Source organism: Cyprinus carpio, chromosome B5, assembly GCF_018340385.1.
Source record: "Cyprinus carpio isolate SPL01 chromosome B5, ASM1834038v1, whole genome shotgun sequence".
Classification (NCBI taxonomy): Eukaryota; Metazoa; Chordata; class Actinopteri; order Cypriniformes; family Cyprinidae; genus Cyprinus; species Cyprinus carpio.
In genome coordinates this window covers 34,749,088-34,755,125 of record NC_056601.1, presented here as the reverse complement: position 1 = coordinate 34,755,125, position 6,038 = coordinate 34,749,088, and positions in this window count along the sequence as shown.

Here is a 6,038-nt window from a genome sequence, read left to right as displayed (position 1 = left end):
AATTGTCTTGGGTAAGCTTAAGATGCTTTTAGGATTTTTATGCTTTCGCAGTGTATTGGATATTTGAATTATTTACACATGGGGAATACTTAGATTTTATTGTGGACATTTAACCAGTAGCTGCGATCGCGGGGTTTCAGTCAGGGCCTTCAGTTAAGCAACCGGTAAATTAACTACGCTTTTAAACATCGACTTTACACATCTCTGTTACAGCTAACGCCAGCCATATGCATATATTTCCCATATTATGTCGCATTACCAGGCTATCAACAACAATGACAGCTGATCAACAATTTCAAAAGTAGGCTAGATTAGGTGGGTTAAAATGCAGAGTAAATTTCCCCTACATGGATCAGTAAAAGTAATCCACCAATACACGGGTTCACTATGCACATTCACGTCACTCTTAAACGACGACAATACCACAGCAGCAAAAGTGTACAAATGCTGGACATCACACACACCACGCCATTAATATATATCAACCACCACATACCACCACCATAACAATGTGCATGATTCAATACTCATCAAATAATAAAGCACTCACCTGTCACTTTTAAATAAAGTCTGTAAAGCGTTGGTATTAAAAAGTACAACATGACCAAATAACTTGTGCTCGGTGCTAGCTGTCAGCCACACACTCATAGCAATCCATAGTTGCAATCCTTTGAAACGGCCATTGCAAACCTTTGTTAGGGACTTAATTCAGTTTCGGTGTAGGTCTTGGTTTTCAGTTATTCCTCTTTGTCTGCAAAAAGAACGCCTTGAAAAATTTTTTAGTAGATTGGCAACAATATCTGGTGTGGTAGGCGGCTGGCGACCACGGGCTGTCATTTTCCTTTTGTGTGAATTTTCACTTGGCATACCTCTGAAATTCCCAACTAAACGCTGGGGGTGGACACTGGGCACGACGCTAGACCCATAGGGCGTGCTGTCATTGAACGTCAAAATTTGATTTGGCTGATGATTCTGTCACTAATGCTCGTTAAGCAAATCAGATTGGATATCTCTTGAAAAAAGGGGAAGCAATATCTGTAGTGCAAGGCCTGCAGACTTTTTTTTTTTTTTTTTTTTTATGTAGGATCTTCTAGTTCAACCGCCAACAAAATCTAAATAATAGGGCATTTTGTGGACATTACACAAAATGGAAATACTCTAAACCACCATTTTATTTTAATAGGGCCAGCAGAGAAGGCCCTGCGGCACCCTAACGGACCACCACCACCGCATTTAACAACGGTGTTCATTATTCCTTATTTGTTATATTCACTAGCCTATATGTTTTCTAATATTTTACTTTGCATATGTTTTATTGACATTTTAGGGGATTTATTCATTTAGCAGACACTTCTGTCTAAAACAACTTACAAATAAGAATGCAAGAAGCAATTCACCACCAACATTATTCCAGTTTAGAAACACTATATCAGAACACCAAGTACTTTTTATTGAACACATCTACTGACTAGACTAGTATATCACATGAATCTATAATTTCAAAGGGAAATATGATTTTTCTTGAGTTTGCCATTAACTAATCTGATTGTGTTTATATGGATCAATTTCAATTAAAAAAACTATCAATTATAAACTACCATTTCTCCGATGATTATACTACAACAGTCTAATCTTGTATGAAATACCACCCCCCCCATGTGAAATGTCACTATACTCTTAACACGTTTTTCTAGGCCATAATTTGAGGGGTGTGATTAAAGGACCCTAACACTTTTTCCCAATATGATTTTGTCCTCAGCATTTTGAAAAAACACTGAATATACGCATGCAGAAGGTTACAAAGCAAAGGAGAGACAGCCAACATTACTTCCATTGGGAACACAAAATTGTAATGAACACAGCATTGGCCTACATCGGACATAATTTAATATTCAAACAATCAGCATCCAAGTGCAATTTAACAAAAAAACATCAAAAAAGGAAAACCCAGGAAAACAATAGAAATTCAGGTCATTTAAACACTAATAAAAAAACAATGTGGAAATCTCAAACCGAACCCAACAATCGGAGATCCTTGCTTCCGTCTCATGAACACAAAACAGCTGGTTTTTGAGCAAGATCAACACTGTGCAACCAACCGTTTCAATATATGAACATGACATGAAAACATAACATTATGAAAAACTGAACAACCAAATAATAAAAAGGAACAGGCACTGGTTTACCAAGCCACCAAAGGGAAAAAAGACTCATGAAACTTTAAAGAATCAATTTCAAGTGGCATCCATCAACCAATTGCTTGCAAAACATTTTAGTTTTCTTATTTTAATTATGTTATGAGAGAGAGAAAGATTAATTATTGTGGCACCAACCTGGTGAATCATGTTTTTGCCACCTTTCAGCACCTTAAGCAAGTTTGTCGGGCTCTCCTTACTAATAGACTAACGGTTGTCAAAACATATTGGTGCATAACAAACCACGGTAATAAGGAAATCAAAGGCCTATATTGAAGTAATTTACGTAATATATAAACCATTCTATTATTACCTATGTAGGATATCATTATAGCACTATCCTATAGTAAAAAAACATGCTTATATTACCACAATTAACAGTGAATCAGCTTTTATCTAAAAGCCATCTAGCGACTCATTTCACGTAGTACAGGGACAAGATTCATGAGCATTTAATCTGTTATATATTTAGTCAATTCTGAGTTCAAACAAGAATAACATACAGATACTCACCATGTCATTCAACCTTAGTTAGAAATTAAAAATACCAGAGCTAAACTTAAGATATTTTGAATCCTGTTAAAGTGCAGTTTTCAGAGTTTATACAATAAGTTCCTACAGTGGAACTGTGTTCCTGTGGAGCTTTTGTAATTGATGATTAAATCAGCATCAACAGGAGCTCCATAAAACAGGGTAATGATGCAGCAGAACAATCACTGATCATCTGTTGAATTTAGCAGAACTTCAGTACAGTAACTCTAGCAACAGTACAGTAAATATATGTTTATCTGTAATTTGTTCACCATACTCCATACAGAATATTAAGATGGCATGTTCAAAAGGTGCATTAAATGCCGTAAATATGATGCAGATGATATTGCACAACCCAATATAAACCTAAAATTACACTGAGACGTATATAAACAGAGTAATTTCCTGTCTGTGAAGATAAATCGTAAAGTACAGCTGTCCTGACCTGAACCAGGCACTCGCACGCAAAGGTCACGCCCCTTCACTGAAAAGAAACTCGTTTGAAAGGCCCATTTCTTCAAAATACAATTTCAGATGAAATAATTTCCCGTTATTGTTGTTGTTTTTTCAATGGACCCAATTTGGGTTTTAATTTTTTCGCGACAAAATAGACAATTTATATTCCGAAAACGCATTGTTCTAATTGTTTCATCTACAGCTACGCTGCACAGTCGTTTAAAAAATAAATAATAATAAAAAAAACTTTTTTTTGTAAAAAACAGATAGCTACGTCACTTTGACGTAGGACCTATTACATCATGTTTCCTGGCACTCAGTAAGTCACGCGTACCAGCAGCTCTCAACCGGGAACCGGCAGAAAAGGACAGCTCCACCACAGCGCGCAGCAGAAAACTTCCTAAATAGGTATATTATTAACTTAATTTAATATTTGATGGTTTACTATATAATAAAATGTTAGTAGTTTAATTACGAAGAGCGACAGTGATTTTGTGTGCTCTCAGAAACGGCTAACTCTAGAGCAAACGTTCGCATATTTTCACTGAAAGCTGATAATAAAATGTAAATCAAAAGAATGTCATTGCTGTTCATATCTTATAACATATGTACATAATTTGTTTCAAGTAAGAACTGTGTAAAAACTGTATTTATTAAGGGCCTGTGTGCATCTTTTTCCTTTATGTATCATTTGTCGACTCGTCATCAGTGAAATTTTTTCCCTTTTGTTTCTTAAGTATTTTTCTGAAACATGCATTGTATTGGACAAATTTGGGGGGAAAGATTGAATTTGGGTTTTTTTCAAAAAAATATAAACACGCTTAAAGGAAACAGAAAAAGATTGTGGAACAAAGACGTCAGGTTTGACACCTTACATACATGGTGCGCAGATGCTGATGCCTAGTTGTAGTGTGTAAGTCCATCTGAATGTCATTGTGAGAGATATTTGGACGCAGGTCTATCTTGGTACCATCTCAATATCACTGAGATTCAGAACAAAGATGAACAAACATTTAGCAATAACAATAATAAGACCAAAGCAGAACAATGTGGAATAGATGTAACATGTACAGTGACACTATGAATCTTTAAGGACATTCTAGACTAAAGGTTGATTATTAATTTTTTTTTTTTTTTTTTTTTTTTTTTTTTTGAAGAACTAATCACTGTGAACTAATCACAGGCGCCTGTGAAATCCCCTTTTTGAACCTTTATTTTTAAGGGCTGGCATTGCCATAGAAAAAAACATTTTTGGTTCCCCTAAAGAACATTTTAGTAAAACAGTTCTTAAAAGAACCATTTATTGTTATCGTGGAGGAACCACTCTTAATTTTAGGAAACCTATACAGACTTTTTTTGATGTAGTGTAAAATGTTAATATTATATCCCAGACGACGGAAAACAATAATATACTGTAATGAATGAATCACAAATACAGTCGTGGCCAAAGGTTTTTGAGAATTACATAAATATTGTAAATTGGAAAAGTTGCTGCTTAAGTTTTGATAATAGCCATTTGCATATACTCCAGGATTGTTATGAAGAGTGATCAGATGATTGCATAGTCCTTCTTTGTCATGAAAATTAACTTAATACCCAAAAAAACCTTTCCCCACTGCATTTCATTTGCTGTCATTAAAGGACCTGCTGAGATCATTTCAGTAATCATCTTGGTAACTCAGGTGAGAATGTTGACGAGCACAAGGCTGGAGGATCATTATGTCAGGCTGATTGGGTTGAGAATGGCAGACTTGACATGTTAAAAGGAGGGGGATGCTTGAAATCAATGTTCTTCCATTGTTAACCATGGTGACCTGCAAAGAAACGCGTGGCAGCCATCATTGCGTTGCATAATAAATGGCTTTACAAGTCAAGGATATTGTGGCTACTAAGATTGCACCTAAATCAAACAATTTATAGGTTCATCAAGAACTTCAAGGAAAGAGGGTCAATTCTTGTAAAGAAGCTTCAGGGGCGTCCAAGAAAGTCCAGCAAGCGCCAGGGACCGTCGTCCTAAAGACGATTCAGCTGCGGGATTGGAGTGCAACCAGTGCAGAGCTTGCTCAGGGAATGGCAGCAGGCAGGTGTGAGCGCATCTGCACGCACCAGTGAGGCGAAGACTTTTGGAAGATGGCCTGGTGTCAAGAAGGGCAGCAAAGAAGCCACTTCTCTCCAAAAAAAAACATCAGGGACAGATTGATCTTCTGCAGAAAGTATAGTGAATGGACTGGTGATGGACTGGGGCAAAAAAGTCATATTCTCTCTCCGATGAAGCCCCTTTCCGATTGTTGGGGCATCTGGAAAAAGGCTTGTTCCGGAGAAGAAAAGTCGTGAGCGCTACCATCAGTCCTGTTGTCATGCCAACAGTAAAGCATCCTGACAACCATTCATGTGTGGGGTTGCTTCTCATCCAAGGGAGTGGGCTCACTCACAAATTCTGCCCAAAAACACAGCCATGAATAAAGAATGGCACCAAAACACCCTCCAACAGCAACTTCTTCCAACAACCCCACAACAGTTTGGTGAAAGAACAATGCATTTTCCAGCACGATGGAGCACCGTGCCATAAGGCAAAAAGTAATAACTAAGTGGCTCGGGGACCAGAATGTTGAAATTTTGGGTCCATGGCCTGGAAAACTCCCAGATCTTAATCCCCATTGAGAAACTTGTGGTCAATCCTCAGAGGCGGGTGGACAAACAAAAACCCACTAATTCTGACAAACTCCAAGAAGTTATTATGAAAGAATGGGTTGCTATCATTCAGAATTTGGCCCAGAAGTTGATTGAGAGCATGCCCAGTCGAATTGCAGAGGTCCTGAAAAAGAAGGGCCAACACTGCAAATACTGACTCTTTGC